The sequence below is a fragment of the Peromyscus maniculatus genome, chromosome 14 (genome assembly GCF_049852395.1).
Source record: "Peromyscus maniculatus bairdii isolate BWxNUB_F1_BW_parent chromosome 14, HU_Pman_BW_mat_3.1, whole genome shotgun sequence".
In the NCBI taxonomy this organism is placed as follows: domain Eukaryota; kingdom Metazoa; phylum Chordata; class Mammalia; order Rodentia; family Cricetidae; genus Peromyscus; species Peromyscus maniculatus.
Window position 1 is genome coordinate 86,689,887 of NC_134865.1, and position 22,733 is coordinate 86,712,619.

The window sequence follows — 22,733 nt, forward strand, 5'->3', positions numbered from 1 at the left end:
TTTATGAGTCATGGTACTTCTTAGATAAGGACATAGCCCAACTGGAGAAGAAGGAGGTAGAGGAATTTCAGGTCAGACAGCAGAATGCTGAGGTCAAAATCTTAATCCTCTCTGAGGCAGTAGCCATACCTGAGACCTATGCAGGCTCTGTGGATATAATCAAGGCCTAATCTCACTATAGATTCCCACTATAGATAATGTGCATGAAAATTTCAAAAACTCATATATTAGGAGAATTTGTAAAATTTTTAATGTACAGGTAATTAAAATTTGTTTTTCTAGAACTTTGCAGGTGTGTGTTCCTCCAGCTTTTTTCTTTATTTGTTTCTTTTCTAAGTCCTTTTCTTTTTGTCTATATGTTTGTTTTCTATATAGAGAAAGAAATTTCATCTAGTTGAATGGTGGGAACATGGGAATGATCTGAAAGGTGTTGGGTATAGAAATTGATAAGAATACATTGTATGGAAAAACATGTTTTTCAAAACTCATAAATAAATAAATAAATCGTAATAAAATAAATAAGAAAATAAAAATCTGTGCAATATTTGACAAGGAGTTTCTATTGTGTTTGAAAAATGAAGTCTGGATTAAAAAATAGAAAATTGGAGACTGCAGCAGGTGATATTCAGCTGGTAGACTTTAAGAAAAGTGTCCAGAGAAGCAATTGAGTCCACCCCTCATCTCACTTCTGTCCTGCTGATTATTGGCTCCATTGTTTCCCTGCTGGTCCTGAGCTCCCCTGCAGGTTGGGATGCCATGGCTTACACTCAAGGTTCTCTGTCTGTCTTGAGCAGTGACACATCCATGCTGCTTTTGTGCTCAGAGATCTCAGCCACAGGGAGGAATTCTACTGGAGATAATGAATGGATATGGAGAAACTGATTTTAAGTGCCTTTATCATTATTAATATTCTTCATAATGCCATGGTCTTCCATGGTAGCATTTGGATCCTTTCCACACTATCCACTTGTACTATAGAATGATTACAAATAATTACAACATGCCAAATAACTGTGCCTAGGAAAAAAGGAAGCCTCTTGTTTAGCTTGGCTCACCATATTTAAAGAGAATCATATAGTTGGTCTAGTCTTGCTGCCTTAAGAGGCACATGTCATAGGTTTTCAAGTTAGAGCTCCTGGGGCACTGTGTGCCTTTCAGATCTTGATGAAATAAATTGCTTTCGCTGGTGGTGAAGCTTTCAGGCCCATCTCTGTTTCTCAATGTTTCCTAGAAGTCTTCAAAGCATATAGAAGCTTGATAAGAAAATTGGCCATATGTATTAATATTTTATATCCATATAACTAACAAACACCACAGTATCCTGTTATGTACCATTGTAATGATCCTAGAAACTGCTGTTACATTGTTTTTCATAAGAGTCTTGAACGTCTGACTGGACACAATAAACTTGTCACAGCTTTAGTCTTGCTGTGGCCTGTCTATCCTGGCCTAGTTAAATTCACTTCTCACCGACCATAATCAGGAAATCCTGACTCACTATGTAACTGCTGGTGCTTACAAGGTTGGTAACAGCTGGACTCATAACATTGTTGAATTATTATTTTGCCCAAATCCTATGAAAATGTTAATTTCATATTAATTAAATATTGTTCATATATTTATTTCTTTTCTTAATCATACCTGGAGAATATTGAGAGGTTAATCTAAACATTCCTTGTGTCCAGAGTGTGATCAACATGCAAATCCACTGTGGTCATCATAGGTCAATAGCTGCCATGTGGGCTGACCTTCACACTGCCATTAGAAAACAGACCATGGACCCCTTGGTTTTTATCTTCATATTGTGCTTTTCTTTTTTTTGATTTATTATTATTATTATTATTATTTTACAACACCATTCAGTTCAACATAATAGCCACAGATTCCCCTGTTCTCCCCCTCTCGCCCACCCCTCCCCCCAGCCCACCCCCCATTCCCACCTCCTCCAGATCAAGGTCTCCCCTGAGGACCAGGGTTGACCTGGTAGACTCAGTCCAAGCAGGTCCATTCCCCCCTCCCAGACCGAGCCAAGTGTCCCTGCATAAGTCCCAGGATTCAAACAGCCAACTCATGCAACGAGCCCAGGATGTGTAGATCTTGATCTCGGTAAACCCATATACTATAGTCTGTTTGTTTCCCAAACTATCTTAAGACAACCTGTTAATATAATAGAAGCTAGACAAGGTTCAGGTCTGTACTAGTAGACTCTCTTTCCTTTTACAGATAACTGAAATCTGTAACCCAAATGAACTAACAAAAAAAAAATCACTTCTCCCAGTGATACTTCTCTTATTCACAGGTAAAACATTTCAATTTTTCTAGCTTCAGAAGCAACAAAGAGTTCCATTGCATTAAGCATGAAGCCAACATTAACAAAGAAACACCAGAAAGCAGAAAAATGTGATAAGGAAAAATCTGTTGCCAATGGAATAGAGTTAAGAGAGAGACAGTAGATGACATCAGTTGACATGTGCACAATGGTCCCTTAGACTTTTTCACAAGCCCAGTGTATAAGAACCATCTTCAAAGAAATCATTACATGGGACATTGGGTTGCAAATTAATCATTACGAGGATTCAAGTTTCTAACATGCATTGATTGAAAAAATTTAATTACCTCTACTCTCTTGGAGCATTAACACATTGGAAACAGGAAACAGGACACATCTTGTTTTCCCATCTATCTGCAGTAATAGCATTCACTCAGGAAAGAGCTTGCTTCTATTTCCTACCATAGGAAATAAATTGAAATTATTTTAGATTATTTAAATTTTCCTGTGATTTCCAACTGAACCCATCATCACCAAGTCTTAAAATTATAGACCTTTGTGGAAAACATGGAAAGTTTTATTCTTATGTTTATGTTTATTGCATCTTAAGGCAGGTGGCAAATGGATATGTACCATAGGGAAATAATGATATGCTTATTAGAAATTAAGCAAAGAGAAATTCTCATAGACTATGACATAGCAAAGGTTCTTTAGCAGATTTTTTGAACAGGAAGGGGAAACAACATATTGTAAAATGTAATCAGACATATGCTTGTTTGTTAGGAAGCACATGGCAGCAGTTTAAAACTGCCTATGATGTGAGCAGCAATTAGAAGTTCTGAGCAGGCTACTCACTTCTTAAGTGCCTCTGTTTTTCCCAGATCTCCTCTGTAGTGACGTGTGTGTTTGTGTTCACACTGAAGTCTCCTCCCATGTTGCTGGCACAGTCAGACATGGTAGACTGCAGATTTAAGGAAACTTGGATATTGGAGGTATCCCTACTGATACTGCTGCTGGAAGTCCCTATTACAAACTGTGTCTCCAATAGTCCATATATCATACCAGTGTATTCTAACCATTTCTTGTGTGCTGTTAGACCCAGTGAATATGATGATTTGTTAAATAGAAACCAGACAGTACAGATGAATGACAGAGTCGGCAAGGTTTTCATGAGGCCAGACCTGATTGTTGCAGACATCCCAGGGCAGTGCTTCTGAGAATTGATGACAGTGCATCATCAATCATATAAAAAAAAAAAACACCAAAAACCCTAGGGCTACATGCCCAATTTCTTCTCCTTAAATGCTATGACATTCACTGTAGGAAATAGCCATCAGGCAGAAAAGCAGTTCCAGGACTCACATATTTTGGAGGAGACTCCTGTGTAAAGATAAGGGATCAGCTTTCAGACTAAGACTGGGTACTGGTTGTGTTCTGCTTGGAGCAGATGTCAGATGATATAAAAGGGAACAGAGTATAGGTCAATTTTCCTGCCTAGACAGTATGATTTACCTGGTGTTTACTAGAAGTATTAGAGGCACAGACCTCAGGGAAATTTTCTTGATCCCTACCCTCTTAACCCATTCCCAGACAAATCAGAAATCATGTGGATCCTGTCAGCCAGACATTGCCCAGTGAACATGAAGGTGGCCTCCTCTCCTTCCTCCATCCTCCAGGCTGTGACTTCCTCCCAGGACCACTTGGCACTGTTTAGTTGGAGGTATGGCCATCATTAGAGAATCCTCACAACTGAGTCCTGGCTGACCCGGCTGGATGTCCATCTACTTCTTCATCTCTGAAAACCTCATCTTGGAGTCCCTGTGTCTTTATCCCTGATCTTTTGTCTGTGGGTCGCCTTAGGGAAAACAGGTCCTATCACTGGGGAGAAGATGTGCAGTGCAGGTTTTGGGGGATCCCCACCCCTGTGCACTCTCTGCCACCTGCTTTGTGATTCTATAAGAGTTTCTGGGATATTTTCACACTTTATGTCTCATTTGGGTTTGTCTAGAATTTCCCTAGTGCTCATTCATAATTTGAAAAAAACATCACAGAACTGATTGGCTATGTCTTGTTAACTGAGTAGGGGGCCACATGTTATAAGGCCACATTTGTCCTGACTTGATTTTATCCCTTGGGTGAGACACTGTGTTTTAGTGTCTGCACTTGGGTTCTGTTTCATTCCCATGAAACTCTGTAGGAGGAGATCACCAATCACAGATCAAACACTGATGATGCAGGCACAGGTGTATCTGCACACACAACTTATAGTTCTTTGCTGTGTTTCAAGTGATTTCTTCACTGACACTTCTAAAAAATAGGAATTATCAGTGTAAATACATGGATTTTTGTTTAATATCATGTATTTTATCAAAATGCAAAACTATGTAATTTTTGTACCAACAATCCCAAATTTGGGAGTGAATAACCACCTTATAGCAAAGTCCTTAGACCAGAACCATACACAGTTAACCTCATAAAATCCCTGTACTGCATTACAGGGTTGGTAATACAGCTGTGGTGATGTGTGGATCCCATTGACTGTATGACACATTCCTGAGGCATAACAGAAGTGGCTTTGAGACAACACTCTGGGACAAGTGTTCTGACACACAGATGTATCTGAGGATGGAAGGAATGGAAAATCAAAAGTAGAATTCACTTTTTAATGGGTCAACTAATATGATGCCTAGGTCAGCTGAATTTCAAAATGTTGTTTTCACTAAATAAAAAAAAAAAAAATTCTTGAGACCAGAGATGGCACAGCTTGATAAAGGCTAGATTCACAAGTAAAAAGACAAGAAGTATAACCACATACAGCACCTTGATAGTAACAGTGAAAAATAAGCAAATGTGACTTTAGAAAAACAGTTTTTCATGATCAGAGAGAAAAAAAAGCTCCCAAGACTCTTTGCCCTTAGTGAGTAAGAAGCAAAAACAGAGAAAACCAGCTTTTCTTTCCAGCTCATCGCCCCCTGCTGGCCCAGAGCTCCTCTGCAGGGAGGTTTGTGTCTGGGCTCATGCTGAAGTTCCCTCACTGTGTGTCTTGCACAGTAATATGTGGCTGTGTCCTCAGTGGTCACAGAGTTCAGCTGCAGGAAGAACTGGTTCTTGGATGTTTCTCTGGTGATGGAGATGCGGCTCTGCAGGGATGGGTTGTACCTGGTGCTACCACTATAACGTATGTACCCCATCCACTCCAGCTTCTTCCCTGGGGACTGCTTGATCCAGCTCCAGTCGTAACCACTGGTGATGGAGTAACCATTGACAGAGCAGGTGAGGGACAGTGATTGAGAGGGCTTCACCAGGCCAGGTCCAGACTCCTGAAGCTGTACCTGGGACAGGATACCTTCAGACAAGAAGAGATAATTCTGTCAATCACAGGTTATCACTACCCCTCATGGACACATGTATGAAATGGTAACACTCACCAGGAAGGGCAGTCACCAGACACAGAAGACCCAACAGTGTCATCTTCTAGGCTACACCTCCCCTTCCTCAGAGGTCAGCCTGCTGTGAGAGAGATGTGAGCTCCCACAGTCCAGGAGGGGATTTAACTTAGAGCTAGAAGATGCATTTGCATGTGGGGAGTCAGCCTTGTCTTTATAAATGGGGAGGGTGGATACTACTCCCTTTGTCTGTTACAATATGGCCATCAGTGTATCTCAATTCCTGTAGTGTGAGTCTGGAATATGAGAGAATAGGGACTACAGTTATCACAGGAAACACATCTTGGCATGACCAACCTCTACTTCCCAGTCCACCCTCCCCACCTCCATTCTGCTCCTGTACTATTGCTGTCTCAGGTCAGTGCCAACTTTCTTTTCACACTAGTTTCCTGAGCACTGTCTTTCTGATTAGTAAGCCCACACAGCTCCTGCTTTTCTTCCTTTTCTCACCCATGAGATCAGTTTCTTTCTTTCTGGGAAATTGGCACACTGTCATGTTTTTGTTGGACAAGGTCCACACCTACTCTTAAACCATCCAGTCTGTGGAATATAGAGGAAACCCATGCTGAGAGAAGCAGCTTAGAATTCTGCATACCATGAACCTTTCTTAGGGATCCCATTCATCTTTTATCCTGTCTTGGTTCAAGCCCACCCATGTTAGACATCTGACAGAATCATGGGAGCAGGTGTGTGATAGCCCAACCACAGAGATTAAGGATTAAAATCAATAGGTCATTCTTCTGCCTCAGGTCTCTGTACAGACTAAAGCTCCTCTTGGAGTTTGCAACATGTGTCAGTGTTTGGCCACCATAAGAGTCCTTCCCTCTGTCCTCATCTTTCTTGTAGTTTCCACCTATGGACAAATCTTTTTTTTTCATTGAATATAGATTTTTTTCTCATACAATTTATCCTGATTCCTGAGAAAGTCAGGCATATGTCATAACAGGCTCCAAATAATTCAGTTGAGAATTAGGCCTCACTAGGTCTCGTTTATAGCTTTTGTTTCTAAGGGGGAAGTTACTGAGAGATCCAGGAACAAAGAGCAATCAATCACTGATGCCTCTGACAGCCAATTTTCCTATTAAACTGCACATACCAGCCCCCACCAAATAAGGACAAAACCTTGAGACTCATTGCAGCTGGACCAAATGGAAAGTTCTGCCCTTGCTATCCCTAAACAATCAGAAATATATTAGTTTCATTGTCGCTAATGAAAGTCATAGATAGAATGATTTTACTTCCTTTAAGGTTCCTGTAGCTATGTATAAAAGAAGCCTGCAAGCTTCTTATGGGGTCTTTGCCATTTTTCCTTTGTGCTGACTAGATGTAGGACACCAGCACATTGGACCTTTTTGTATCCTCGTGAATTAGACAACTCTTGCTAGTTGCATATTTCTGGTGGTCCTTTGTGGGACTTCTCCAGGACGCTAACAATTACTGTTTCTCCTTCCTCTTCTACCCCCAAGACCTGGAAGACTGCTCTTCCCATTCAGACATAACATCTCACTGTGGTGACATATTGTGTCCCCCAATATATTGTGCATCCTGATAAGCTTATCTGAGGTCAGAGGACAGGACAGCCACTAGATAGACATAGAGGCCAGAAAATGGTGGTACACACACCTTTAATCCTAATATTCCAAAGGCAGAAATCCATCCACATCTCTGTGAGTTCAAAGCCACACTGGACCATCCAGGCATAGTGACTCACACCTTTAATCCCAGGAAATGATGGCAGAAAGCAGAAAGATATGTAAGGTGTGAGGACCAGGAACTAGCCTGATTAAGCTTTTAAACTTTTAGCAGCAGTTCAGCTGAGATTCATTCTGGATGAGGATTCAGAGTTTTCCAGTCTGAGGAAACAGAATCAGCTGAGGAACTGGCAAGGTGAGGTGACTGTGGCCTCTCTGTCTCTCTGGTCTTCCAGCATTTACCCCAATACCTGGCTTTGGGTTTGTTCTTACTAATAAGACGATTTAAGATTCATGCTACATCTCACTGTCTCTCTTTAGAAAATATACAGGCTTCTAATGAATAATAATAAAATAAAATGATATCAAACAAAAACTAACATATCCGATCAAGTCAAAAGAAACAAACAGAAGAAAAGAGCCTGAAAAAGGTCACAAGACACAGGTGCAGATGCACAGACCTCCTGATTTGCACACTATGCAATCCCATAAGAACAAAAATTAGAAGCCATAGTATATATTCAAGGGAAATGTAGGATGAAATAAGAAATAATCAAATAAACAAATAAGTTAAATGACGAAAAGCCATGCAGTATTATGAGACAAGGAACCTCCAAAATACATTTGAATATGATTTCCGATGTCCGTCTACTGCAGGACATGCAGCCTACACTTAAGAGTAGGTGATTTCCTCAGGGAGATGCCCTTAGAGAAAATTGTTTTTCCATTTTCATGTTGTTATCAATTGGAGATAGCTTCTGGGTTAGGGATAGGTGCCTCTTTGCACTTATCATTTCAGCTCTAGGACCCTATCTAGTGCAGGTCCATGCAGGCCCTGTGCATGCTTCCCCTGTCTCTCTGAATTTATATGTCCAACTATCCTTTTGATGTAGCAGCCTTATTTCCTTGGTGGGTCTCTCCTCTCTGGCTCTTATACTCTTCTTTCCTCTTTTTCAGTGTTCCATGACCCTGAGGGATCTGATGAAGACATCTCACATAGTGCTGAGTGTCCACATTCTCTCACTCTCAGAATATTGTCCTGCTGTGGGTCTCTGTATGTGTTCCCTTCTGTTGGAGGAGGAAGTTTCTCTGATGATGGCTGAGCAAGACACTGATCTTTGAGTGTAGCAGAATGTCATTGTGCATAATTTTATTGTGATCTTCTTTTTATAGAACGGTAATATTTATTCTTATCCTAGGTTCCTGGACTATTTAATCTCAGATTCTTGGTCACTCAAGTAGTGGAGAATATTAGTTCTTTTTCTTGTGGTTTGGATATATTGTACATTCATTTTTATTGAATTCTAGGAAGTCTTTAACTTCTTTCATTATTTGTTCCTTGAGCCAGTGGTGATTCAGTTGAGCATTGTTCAGTTTCCATGAGTTTGTAGGATTTCTGTAATTTGTGTTGTTGTTGAATTCTAACTTTAATCCATGATGGTCTGATAAGATAGAGGGGGTTATTCCAATTTTTTTTATATCTGTTGAGATTTGCTTTGTGACCTGGTATATGGTGAATTTTAGAGAAGGTTCTATAGGGTACTGAGAAGAAGGTATATTCTTTTGTGTTTGTGTGGAATGTTGTGTAGATGTCTCTTGAGTCTATTTGAGTCATAACATGTTAGTTACCCTCTTCTTCTGTTAAGTTTCTGTCGTGCAGACCTGTCTATTGGTGAAAATGGGGTGCTGAAGTCTCCCACTGTTAGTGCATGGGGTTTGATGTGCGATTTAAGCTTTAGTAATATTTCTTTTACATATGTGGGTGCCCTTGTATTTGGGCATACATGTTCAGAACTGAGACTTAATCTTGATGGATTTTTCCTGTGATGATTATGTAATGTCCTTCCCAATCAGTTTTGATTAAATATAGTTTAAAGCCTATTTTGTTAGATATTAGGATAGCTACAGGAGTTTACTTCTTAAATTTTTTATTGGGAAATATTTTTTCAACCCTTTACTCTTAGGTGGTGTCTGCCTTTTAAGTTGAGGCATGTTTATTTTATACTGCAGAAGGATGGATCCTGTTTTCATATCCTTTATGTTAGTCTGTGTCTTTTTATAGGCAAATTGAGTCCATCAATATTAAGGGATATTAATGGCCAGTGATTGTTCATTCCTGTTATGTTTTGGTGGTAGTGTGTGCGTGTTTCCCTTCTTTGGTATTTGCTGGTTTGTGAATATCTACTGCCTGTGTTCTGTGGGTGTGTTTCACTCCCTTGGGTTTCAGTTTTCCTTTAGTGCTTTCTGTATGGCTGGTTTTGTGGATAGGTATTGTTTAAATCTGGTTTTGTCATGGAATATCTTTTTGACTCCATCTATGGTGATTGAAATTTTTTCTGGATATAGTAGTCTGGGCTGGCATCCTTGGACTCTTAGTGTCTACACAATATCTACCCAGGACCTTCTGGCTTTCAGAGTCTCTATGGAGAAGTCAGGTGTTATTCTGATTGGTCTGCTCTTATAAGTTACATGGCCTTTTTCCTTTGCAGCTCTTAATATTCTTTCTTTATTCTGTATGTTTAGTAGTTTGATTATTATATGTTGAGGGGACATTATTGGGGGGCTCTGATCTATCTGGGGTCAGAGAACATAACAGCCACTAGATAAACATAGAGGTGCTGTGGATGTTCTGTATGGCAAATGTGTTGCTCTGATTGGTTAGTAAATAAAACACTGATTGGCCAGTAGTCAGGCAGGAGGAAGTATAGGCAGGACAAGGAGGAGAAGAATTCTGGGAAGTGGAAGGCTGAGTCAGAGACACTGCCAGCCACCACCATGACAAGCCTCATGTGAAGATGCCGGCAAACCACGAGCCACGTGGCAAGGTATAGATTTATAGAAATGGGTCAATTTAAGATATAAGAACAGTTAGCAAGAAGCCTGACACGGCCATACAGTTTGTAAACAATATAAGTCTCTGTGTTTACTTGGTTGAGTCTGAGCGTCTGTGGTACTGGCAGGTGAGAGAGATTTGTCCTGACTGTGGGCCAGGCAGGAAAACTCTAGCTACAAATGGTGCCCCAGGAGTTGGCAAGAGTTTCCACCTAAAACCTGAGAAAAGATTCTAAAACGGAGCTAAAAACAGCTTCCTAATCATCTCTCTCAAATGAGTGGCAGCTTGCCGGTTTGAGCTACTGATGGGTTCCTAGCATGCATGCTCAACCTGCCTTATGGTGGGAATGAGGCCTCTGCAAGTGGCACATTAAGCTGCATGGTGGATTTAGCCTTTGCTAGTACAAAACAAAAAAGAGCTTTCTGTGCTACACGCTGCTTGGATAAAAGCATAGACCCATGATAGCTCCCAGAGCTGGTGGCAAATGTACCACCGCCATGTTGGGAAGCTGAGTTGGGTGGAACCAGCAGCCATAGCCCCATTTCAGTCTTACAAATGCTGCAGTTTAAAGCAATAGATTCACAATAAGACAGATTCAGATGTAATAGTTTTCAATGTGTGTAAAATATACATACGCTTGAAAGAGACAAAAAAGATGATATACACAGATATATAAACAAATACATAGTTTTAAAAAATAAAGTCTTTAAAGAGACAGTAAAATTAATATAAAAAGTAAGTCACGTAAAGATGAATATTACCCAGAGAATCTGGATTGTGTTAGCTTTGGGATTTTTAACTGTAGAAAAACATTTGATCATAAAAGATGTTGAGTTAAACCAATATGTATATTTTAAAGATTCCTTGACTTTAAAATTTGTATATAAGGATGTGTTACTTTGGAAAGGAGGCTCTGCTTTTGTTTCCACAGAAAGCCAGAGGCTATGGATTTGTTCCAGATTAAGATACATCAGGTTTGACCAGCCAAGACCCGCTGAAAGGTCTCCGAAGACACCATGGCCCAGATAATCCAATGCACAGATCGGATTCAAGGCAACTGGCTCAGACAATACAGCCTCATAGACTATTCCATAATCCTCAAATTTTTTGTGTGTCCCCATAAGATACAATGTGCCCCCCTCCAGCAGGAAGTAGTAAGAGAAGCTACACCCAAATTCCCAAATTATATGTAATTTTACTTTGTTAAGGTTAAAACCTTCCTTTTTGAAAAAAAAAAGAAAAAAGAAAGAAAAGGGGAAGTGCTGTGGGATGTTCTGTAATGCAAATGTGTTGCTCTGATTGGTTAGTAAATAAAACACTGATTGGCCAGTAGTCAGGCAGGAGGAAGTATAGGCAGGACAAGGAGGAGAAGAATTCTGGGAAGTGGAAGCCTGAGTCAGAGACACTGCCAGCCACCACCATGACAAGCTGCATGTGAAGGTGCTGGTAAGCCACAAGTCATGTGGCAAGGTATAGATTTATAGAAATGGGTCAATTTAAGATATAAGAACAGTTAGCAAGAAGCCTGACACGGCCATACAGTTTGTAAGCAATATAAGTCTCTGTGTTTACTTGGTTGGGTCTGAGCATCTGTGGGACTGGCAGGTGAGAGAGATTTGTCCTGACTGTGGGCCAGGCAGGAATACTCTAGCTACATAGTGTCCTGGCCAGAGGGATCTTCAGCAGAGACCCTAGAAGGGGAAATGGTGAATGAAGGGACAAGAGGCACAAAGAATTGACAGCAAGACAGTATTTTGATCAAGCTGCAAAGTTTTATTTTTCTCAGGTGGGTTTTATAGAAGCAGACCAGGAAACATTCTTTGGGAAAAGATCAGGGGACTATTGAGTTGCCAAGCAACCCAACCAAGCAACATAACCACAAAACATTGTTACTAATGGTCACTGCAGCAGAAAGATAAGAAAATGTTAAGTTATTTTCTAATGATTCAGGACTTGTCCAGGCATGTCAAAAGTTTCTGGTTAGGGGCTCAATACTGGACAACAGAAACTTAACTCAGGCAGGCAATATGGCATGGTTCTTGCAATTGTCCTTGGCATCTCCTTCCTTTTTTTTATTTTATGAGGGAGTATGCCCACCTGAATGGTGGTGGACCTTAACCCGCTGGGGGAGACATTGACCTGACTCCTCCTAGAGCCACTGCGGGCTTGAGAAAAACGGTACCTTTTGGGGAGGAGAGGGCTTGGGCATTTTTGGTGCCTCTAGATACCAACCTCTATGCAAGTCAGGTTTGTCTCTCAGGGAATCTGAACCAAGGGCTATTCAATCAGCCTTCCCCTGCAGTGCTTGGCCTTGCACCCAGCGGTGTCCATACCGGCTGATGCAAATAAGCATAGGTTCGGACTTTATGCTGCCCCTAAAGGAGAAGAGGACTGAGAAATATCATAGGGATCACATCCTCCATCCAACATTTAGAGCCGATGGTAATGAACCTGTATAGGTTTTGATGCCAGGGAGTCTATTTGTTTTTTGATGAATCAGATTAGCCTGCCAATTATAAAGGGACCCAAAGTTACAAATAACAAGATGCTGACTAACAGTCCTGCAAAAGGCATCAAAAGTGAGAACATGGATGATCTCCACCACTCATCTGCTGCGGCAGAGAATCGCTGCTTATGTAGCTCTAGGCTAAGTTTATGTAGCTTATTTATCTGGGTTTCTACCATTCCAGACTCAATATAATAACATTCTTCCCTCAGAAAAAGTCATGTCCCACCCTTTTCTGCTGTCAGCAAGTCCAAGGCCCATCGATTTTGTAGGGCAACCTGTGCAAGAGAGGTTAACTGCCTCTGGAGGGAGGATAAGGATGCTGCAGAAGCCTCAGTTGCTACCTGCAGTTGCTTGGATAGGTGAGCTGTTGTTATGAGGGAATGACTCATAACTCCTCCCACCAAGCCTGCAGAGACCATAGAGGTGGCAAGGGAAATTCCAGCCACAAGGGGCAAGAAGATAGCTGTTTTTTGCTTGGGTTGGGGGGTGTCCCATCCCAAGAACTTTGCAGGGGTCCTGAGTATAAGTTGTGGGACCAGAGTGACAGGTAGGTAGAGCATGTCCTGTGGGATAGGGATGGTCAAATTTTTTGATAGAGTGCCATTGCACCAAAAGAAAAATGGGGGAGGGGGTGGCAAAAGGATGATTGGGTAATTCGGTCTGCTTGCAAAAGGGAAGGGAAACACTAGAAAAGCAAAAATCAAACTTGGAGCGGCCTGGGTCAAGAAACAAGGGTACTTCAGGGATGGGGTGAAAGCCTTGGGAATTATCAGTGGTGGTGCAATTAGGGATCTGAGGCAGGGGTACTGCTATCAGGGGAGGATGTCCCAAGGCTGCACATAGGAAGCACGATGAGACATTTCCAATGCCAGTAACATTGGCAAACATAAGGCCTTCTCGGAGGAGGGAAAGCCAAGAAAATGGAGAGGAGAGGGATGACATTTGTGTCATTAAAATTTTTTCTTGCGTAAGGATCTTATGAATTGTACTTGTACATAAAAGCGCCAAATGTAAAGTCTGGAGCTGGGCCATGTGGCTGTTCGGGCCGTATACATGGCTCCTTCTACTGGACTAGTCCATCGTGAGTCCCATGGGTCCCAAACCACTAGGGAATATCCTGTAGATGTCTTATACAATTTAGGGCTGTTCCATTCTCTCTCAATTACCTGTCCCTTACCAGGAAGAATGGCATCATGAATTTTGCAGTAAGAATAGGGGCATCCTATGCTTTTTTCTTTCAAATAAGTTTTGCAATTTTGAACAGTCTGATCATACAAAAAACAGCAGGAGCCACCTTGCCCGGGGAATTATGGAAATCAGTAAAGTTGAGTAAAATGGGATTCTGACATCCTTGCAAGGGGCAATCAGTGGTAGCCAATAGGTGGCCAAAGGTCTGTGTTTTAGCATAATTAGTATGATTTTCAGTCAAATAAAAACGCCATGCAAATGGGGGTGTGTCGACCAGTCTCTGGTCCTGATGAGAAGGTACAGGCAGCAGCAAGATCCAGAATATCCAGGGAAATTCTCCCAGTTGTTTCTTCATCGGTATCTGTAAAGAAGGAGAATGAAAGGGAAAATGACCTCAGGGGCTTTCCTTTTCCCTGGGTGATTGGTTAGAGTTGACTTGTTTAACTAGTCTCTCAGGGAGCCAACGAGGGCCTCCCTCTGTTTGGTCATAGATGCATGCTGACACTCGACCCCAAATCAGGACTGGGTCAGGCCCTTTCCACTGGGCAATTAAGGGGTCTCACCACATGCCCAATGCTTGGTGACTTTGAGTTTGTGAATGCCAAAAGCAATCCACTGTAGACCTTTCATTCTTGTCCAAGGTAAGGAAATTAAGGACAAAAAGGGCATGATGTGAAAGATTTTGGGATTGCCTCGCATATCATACAGGCTTCCCTTCTTTAATTTATGAAGCATGGATTTTAGAGTCTGATGAACACTTTCAACGATGCCCTGGCCCTGGGGGTTATAAGGAATGCCAGTGACATGCTTAATCTGAAGTTGTTGGCAAAAAGATTGAAATTTTTTTCCAGTATATCCTGGGCCATTATCAGTTTTTATAACTTTAGGCTTTCCTAGGACAGAAAAGCATTGTAAAATATGGGAAATAACATTTTTGGAGGCCTCTCCAGCTTGGAGAGAGGCAAATATAAAACCACTAAAGGTATCAGCTGTAACATGCATGTATTTAAGCTTGCCAAATTCAATTAAATGAGTATCATCCATTTGCCAAATTTCATTGGGTCTTGTATAATATTAAAGGAACCAGCCTCAATATTATACATCCCAGGGGCTCAGGAGAGAGAACTACTAACGGCGAGGACTATTATCAGGAAATATAATCTCAGCACACCAAGTTCTATAGTCCACTTGCTTTAATTCCTCTGGCATAACATCCTTTATACACAGCTTCAGTTCTGTTCTCATGTCTAGCTCCTTTCTTGCCTGATTTCTCTCTATATTTATCTACTGTCCCCTCTATGTTCTATCTTAATTCCTTTGTCTAGTTCTGCCCCTTCTAGGTTCTCATCCATCTTGTTCCTTCCCATATCATCTCCTCTCCCGTCTCCTTCTCTCTCATCTGGCTCTTTCTCATCTTCCATCTCGTTCCTCTAGTACTCTGCTGTAGCCCTTCAATCTACTTCTCTCCCATCTCAGTTTGTTCCTCTCAAGTTCTTACCCATCTAGTTCTTCCATTCTCTTCTCTCTTCTCTTTTTTTTTTGCCCTGGGAGTTCTGCTATATATATACTTACAAGCAGTATTTCCTTAGCAGTGCAAAGCCAGGCTTCCAGGGTCAAATGGAGGGGTGATAAGAATAGGCTTAATTGACACATCCGCCAGGCCTTCTCAACCAGGTAACCTGGATGCTTAAGTCTGTTCTTAGAGAGTACAGAGGTATCTCTGATAAGGTACTTTCCTCCATCCGGTGATGGACCTGGCCGGATGCTACCAATAATGATAATTACAGGGAGGCTTGAACTGGGAGTTCTGGCTGAGCATAGCTGTCAGCGCAGAAGTTTATCTAAATATTCCTAGAAGTGGTTAGGTAAGGAGTTAGAGGTCTATAAAGTTAGTAAGGCTGTAAGAAAGGAGGGGTCTGAGCTAAATTGTGTAAAGCTATTACTTAATGTCTACCTGACCTAGGCGGTGTCCCCTTGTGGAATTTACCTTAAGTCAGGAGACTCACCTGTGGGTTGTTATCACTGTTAATCCTCGGAAATTGGGTGACCACCTGGGTGATGTCTCCTTTAGTCAGTCCACATTGTTAGCCCTTCTTAGGGAAAAATCAATTGGGAAAACTATGAAGGCACACATGATTTTCATAACAGAATACAGCTGATATATAACAAGCCGAGTAACACCAAAAACTCCTTGGGATTTGGCTTCCTCTGGAGGAATTCCCTGATTCCTCCAGGTAGTGACATTGCCATAACCAGCTGAGTTCTTATGATATTCCTGCGGCCCGCAGCAATTGGGAACCAAGCCCCGGGTGTAACTCGCAGATGTTGAACAGGGAGGGAGACAGCACAGTCAGTGCGATTTTTAACAATTTCTCGGGGCCTGTTCTCAGGTAAGCTTAAACAACAAACGACGGGAATGAGCATTTAAATGGTGAGGAGAGTGTGCTTGAGCAACCTGAGAAAGGGATCCTGCAAGAACAGGAAAAACTAATTGTGTGGCTGCATCAGCCAATACATTTCCTTCAGACAGAGGACCAGGCAGTTTTAAATGGGCCCGAAGATGGCCAATAAAACAGGGGCACTGTCTAGCCATAATCAAGGAGTGAAGCAGAAGAAAAAGTGGAGCTGCATTGGTAGAGGGTTTAATAAAGGGAACAGTTTCCAATAAGGGAACAGAATGGGCAACATAAGCACTATCAGTATACAAATTAAAGGGCTGAGAATGAAAAAACTGAAAAACTTGAATGACTGCATAAATTTCAACAAGCTGTGCTGAGGAATATGGGGAGAGGCAGGAGGTAGCCTTTCCATCCACAACATAGGCAGCAACTCCATTGGCTGAGCCATCTGTAAATACTAGGGGAGCCTCCCTTATAGATTATGAGGCAGTTAATTTAGGAAAAACAAAGGGATGAATTCTGGCAAACTGTAACAAGGGATCACTAGGATAAAGGTTATCGATAGTATCAAGGAAAGAGGAGCAGGCAATGGGCCATTCATCATTTGTTTGAAGCAGCCAATCTAATTGTTCTCGAGTATAGGGGACGACTATGGAGTCAGGATCTTTTCCAAAGTATTGGCGACTTGTTTCTCTGCCCTTAATAATTAACTTGGCCATAAAAGATGGATAAGTGGCTAGCACCTTTGAGGGAGAGGTGGGTAGGTAGACCCAGAGTAGGGGATTCCCTCCTTTTTCTTCTCTGATGGTTATTTGTTGCCAGAAGACTCCTGTGGGTACATGGGATGTTGCAAAAGCAATGTATAACAGGGGGTCAGAATAGGATATCTGGAAAACAGTTTTGTTTTGAATAGCTTTGTTGACTAGAGCCAGAGAGGCCTGGGCCTCAGGCATAAACTTTCTGGTGGATGAAGGGTTTGAGTCTCCTTTTAGAATCTCATTAAGGGGGACCAGTTCATCAGTGGTAAGTTTTAAGTAAGGTTTGAGCCATTGAATATCACCTAATAATTTTTGGAAATCGTTTAGGGTTTGAAGATGGGAAGTTCATAATTGAATCTTTGGGGTTAAGACTCATTGTTGATAAAGCTCAAAACCAAGGTAAAGATAGGGATCTGCTAATTGGACTTTGTCAGGGGCAATTTGAAGTCCCCTTGTTGAAAGGCTATATGTTAGCTCCTGATAGCACTGGAAAAGTGGCTCTTGATGTTGTCCTGCCAAAAGAATATCATCCATATAATGGAGAATACAGATGGAAGGCCACTTTACTCTGATGGCATCCATTGCTTGAGCCACAAATTTTTGGCATAGAGTGGGACTATTTGCCATCCCCTGGGGCAGGACCCTCCATTGGAAACGTGGCATTGGTCCCTGGAAATTAATTTGGGGACACTAAAAGCAAAATGTGATTTATCCTCAGGGTGTAGGGCAATAGTAAAAAAAACAATCTTTGAGATCAATAACAATTTTATGGTACCCAGAAGGAATTGCCACCAGAGAGGGCAAGCCAGGCTGTAAGGCACCATTAGGAGCCATGACCTTATTTATGGCCCTAAGATCTTGTAATAATCTCCATTTTCCTGATTTCTTTTTAATAACAAAAATAGGTGTATTCCATGGGGAGTTTGTTGGTTCGATATGACCTGCGGCAAGTTGTTCCTGTACTAACTCCATAGCAGCCGCAACCTTTTCTTTTGTTAAAGGCCATTGATTAACCCAAACAGGATCATTTGTATTCCAGGTAATTTTATCTGTGTGGGGTACAGGAATGTCAATGGCCATTAGGATAAATTTTGAGAATACCCTAATTCAGCCCTATCATTTTTAACAGATATTGGGATAGGTGTTTTAATGCCCTGAGAATTTTTTTCCTAAGCCCTTGCCAGGAAGGAAACCTTGTTTAAGCATCTGATTGGTGACAATTTCATTAGGACTGCACATGATGACATTCATTTGGGTAAGAATATCTCGACCCCAGAGATTAACAGGTAGGCCAGGGACAACAAAAGGTATAACAGTACCAGAATTGCCTTCTTCATCAGTCCATGTAAGGACTTGTGAACTCAGTTGAGGGTTTGAAGTCTGGCCAATGCCTTTAAGATGGGTGTGGGATTTGGTAAGAGGCCACGAAGTGGGCCAATCTCTATGGGATAGAACAGTGGTATCAGCTCCTGTGTCCAAAATTCCTTGGAAGGTTTGGCCATTAAGCTTTAGAGTTAAGAGGGGGCGGGATTGGGAAATTTTTTGAAACCAATAAACATCAGAGGAACCTGGACCATCCTCGCACCGGGCAAATTTTTTATACTTAAGGTTTGAATGTCAGAGAGGAAGCAACAGGAGTTGGGCAATGTGGGTGCCTGGGTGGATAGTAATCATGCCTGTACTTGTAGAGGCAAGAATCTTAAGTTCTCCAGTAAAATCATTGTCAATAACTCCTGGGAAATTTTGACTCCTTTCAAGGGTGGGGCTAGCTCTTCCAATGATTAGGCCAAAGGTATAGGGAGGTAAGGGGCCATACACTCCAGTATTTCGGAGCTGAGGGCCCATTTCAGGAGTCAATATTGACTGGGTGGTGAAACGGAGGTCCAGTCCTGCACTCCCTGAGGTTGCTCTCCAGAGATCTGAAATGGATTGGTGGGGTTGGGGAGTGGCTGAGTCTGGGCAGGAGGGACAAACCTGATAGCCCCTGAGGTTGTCCTCTGGATGGGGGTCAGGGGCTGGCCCCTCTGGAAGCTTCCCAGCTGTTTAGGAGGTAATGGTTGACCCTGTGCATTTGTTTTGGATCTGCATTCTGAAGCCCAATGTTTGCCCCTGTGGCAGCCCCAACAGAGAGAAGCAGGGGGAGGGCGCTCACTGGGAGCTGCATAAGGCACAGTGAATTCGCGGGAGAAATGCCCAGGTTGTTTGCAGTTAAAGCAGGTTTTAGGGTCTTTGTTGGCTTCATGGAGGGCAGCTCCAATGGCGAGCCCCATGGCATGGGCGGAGCCAATTCCTGAGCATAGCCTGGCATAATCAGAAAGTTCGAACTTAGCGCGATGGGACGAAAGGCAGCCTGACAGGCAGGATTGGCGTTTTCAAATGCTGGATGTTTTACAAAAGCGCTTTCATTTTCTCCATCGCCGAGAAGCCGCTCAGCAGCATCATTTAGGCGGCTGACAAAGTCACTATAAGGTTCATCAGGCCCCTGCCGAATCTTTGCCAGGGAGGTGTTAGCTGACCCTTTAGGAGGCAAATGTTTCCAGGCCTTTAGTCCTGCATTTTGAATTTGTATTAATAAGCCTGGAGCAAAGCGGGCTCGAGTTTCATTTTTCTTATAGGGGCTGTTACCCAGGAGCTTTTTAAGAGTCCATCTTTTGGAGGATTTTTTTTTATTGTGTTGAGCCATCTCCCTACAAATTTCAGTACAATCAGTTTTCCATAAAACATAATCTCTACCTGAAAGTGTAGCTCTAGCCAGGAAATACCAATCATTAGGTATAAGCCAATGGTCACTCATATTTTCTAAAAGGCCAAAGTAAAGGGAGCTGTAGGGCCATAATTGGCAACTGCTGCCTCAAGTTTTTCAAGATATTTAAGACTGAGGTGTTTGTATTTTTGGGAAGTATCGAGGGCCTCATCCTCAGAGTCGGAGCCCTCAGATCTGCTACCTTCATTACGAGTGTTTGGATGCTTCACCCTCAGTATCAGGGAGTGATGAGCTTGTAAGTCTCGCAGCTGAGTCAGACTCTTTAGCAGTCTGGTACTGGGAAGGCATAAAGAGAGGGAGAAGCTTTAGCAGGAGGAGAGGAGGAGCCCTTTTTAGATTTGTTTTGGTGGGCACCTTTTTGGGGCTGTTTTTAGTATCCCCTGGGCTATTTTTAAGGTCTTCGGGGGGTTATAAGGCTAATGTGGTTAATTCTTTATCAACAGCATGGAGTTCTTTTATGAGTTGAAGATGTTCGTGCTTTTGTTGGAGGACCTCCTGAGGGAGGAAACCTCAGTGAGGAGAAGGCTCTTGGCCCTTTGTAAGAGGGCAGAGGTTTCCTCATCCTCAATTACAGGTGCACAAAAGGGTGATGCAAAGGCCATCACACCCTGTGGGGGAAACTGGTAGGGAGGAGGTTTAAAAGGAGAAAATTTGGTAGTGGGCATGTTTGAGGAGGGGGGCCAATCAGGATTATGATACTTGGCAGCTTCTTCCTCTAAGGAGGCTTCCTCATCTGGGGTTAAATCATAACCAACATTTTTGAGGTAAGGGTATATACATCCTGTGAGGAAAAGGGGGGAGGAGGGTGGTTGTTCTGGGGGGGGGGGGTGACGGGCAGCTGAAACAATTTTAGACATGGGTGGTCCTGAATATTAATCCTGACAGAATGACAAACAGAGGGTGGATGGGAGGATTCTTTTAAGGCTATTTCTCCCTCCTTAATTAATTTTTGAACATCAGGGGAATGATTATAAGTTTTTAAGGCATCATTGATTAAATTCCAGGGGACCTTTTCAGGACCAAAGGTCTGGTAAAAAATCATTTAAACAGTCACCAGCCCGTCTCCAGGGTTTTTCATCTATGGTTCCTTCTTGGGGAAACCAAGGACAGACATCTCCAATATAGTCAAGAAATTTTTTTAAGTCTTTCTTTTTAACCCTGATTCCTCGTGTCTTGAGAGACTGTTTCAGTCCCGAAATAAACATTTCCTGTTTATTAAATGCTTGTCCCATGGTAAACTTACCTTTCATCATGTTAAAACTCCTCCAGATCTGACTCACGGCCGGGCGTTTCCGTGGCGATCACTGACCTGACCTTCGCTCGTGGAGCCGTCTTCCACGGGGGTCCAACTCTTAGGCAGGCCTGCCTTGGTGTGTGACGACGTTCACACTCCTGCACATCCTCGAGCCTCACGCTGGGCGCCAGTTGTCCTGACCAGTGGGATCTTCAACAGAGACCCTAGAAGGGGAAATGGTGAATGAAGGGACAAGCGACACAAAGAACTGCCAGCAAGACAGTATTCTGATCAACTGCAAAATTTTATTTTTCTCAGGTGGGATTTATAGTAAGCAGACCAGGAAACTTTCTTTGGGAAAAGATCAGGGGACTGTTTAGTTGCCAAGCAACCCAACCAAGCAACCTAACCACAAAATATTGTTACTAGTGGTCACTGTAGCAGAAAGATAAGGAAATGTTGTTTTCTAAAAACTCAGGACTTGTTCAGGCATGTCAAAAGTTTCTGGTTAGGGGCTCAATACTGGACAACAGAAACTTAACTCAGGCAGGCAATATGGCATGGCTCTTGAAATTGTCCTCGGCAACATAGAGGCCAGAAATTGGTGGCACACACCCCTTTAATCCTAGCATTCTGGAGGCAAAGATCCACCCAGATCTCTGTGAGTTCAAAGCCACACTGGAAATAGCCAGGCATGGTGACACATGCCTTTAATCCCAGGAAGTGATAGCAAGAAGCAGAAAGGTATATAAGATGTGATGATCAGGAACTAGAGCTTTAAGCTTTTAGCTTTTAGCAGCAATTCAGCTGAGATCCATTCAGATGAGGACACAGAAGCTTCCAGTTTGAGGAAACAGGATCAACTGAGGAATTGATGAGGTGAAGTTAGCTGTGGCCTGTTCTGCTACTCTGATCATCCAGCATTCGCCCCAATAACTGGCATTAGGTTTGTTTTCATTAATAAGACCTTTTAAGATTCATGTTACAAGTCTATTTGGCGTTCTGTAAGCTTCTTGTATCTTCCATAGGCATTTCATTCTTTAGGTTGGGAAAGTTTTATTCTATGATTTTGTTGAATATATTTTCTGTGCATTTAAGCTGGTTTTCTTTTCCTTCTATTCCTATTATTTTTAGGTTTGGTCTTTTCACGGAGTCCCAAATTTCCTATTTGTTTTTGTGTTATGGCTTTGTTGCTTTATTGCTTTGTTTGACTGATTAATTTATTTCTACTATTATGTCTTCAACACCAGAGATTATCTCTTCCATCTCATGTATTCTGCTGGATATGCTTGCATCTGCAATTCTTGTTCATTTACTCAGACATTCCATTTCCAGCATTTTCTCTGTTTGTGTCTTCTTTATTTCCTCTATTTCAATGTTCAAGTCTTGAACTATTTCCTTCACCTATTTGATTACATTTTCTTGGTTATCTTGGCTTTCTTTAAGTGATTTACTGATTTCTTCCAAGTTTTTGTTTGTCTTTTCTTCATTTCTTCTCTCTCTCTCTCTCTCTCTCTTTATTTTTTTTGGTTTTTCGAGACAGGGTTTCTCTGCCTAGCTTTGCATCTTTTCCTGGAACTTGGTAGCCCTGGCTGGCTTTGAACTCACAGACATCCGCCTGGCTCTGCCTCCCAAGTGCTGG

At 42.1% G+C, this 22,733-nt stretch overlaps 1 long non-coding RNA gene across 1 annotated transcript; it reads right to left on the reverse strand.

Annotated features, from left to right (window-relative positions):
• Window positions 1-11,976: 11,976 nt before the first annotated feature.
• On the reverse strand, window positions 11,977-21,231 carry LOC143268510 (uncharacterized). Its single transcript, XR_013044562.1, has 3 exons — window positions 21,101-21,231; window positions 15,943-16,029; window positions 11,977-14,297 (listed from the first exon to the last, which is right to left on the reverse strand). It is a non-coding gene; the product is annotated as an uncharacterized LOC143268510 (long non-coding RNA).
• Between the last annotated feature and the right edge of the window lie 1,502 nt (window positions 21,232-22,733).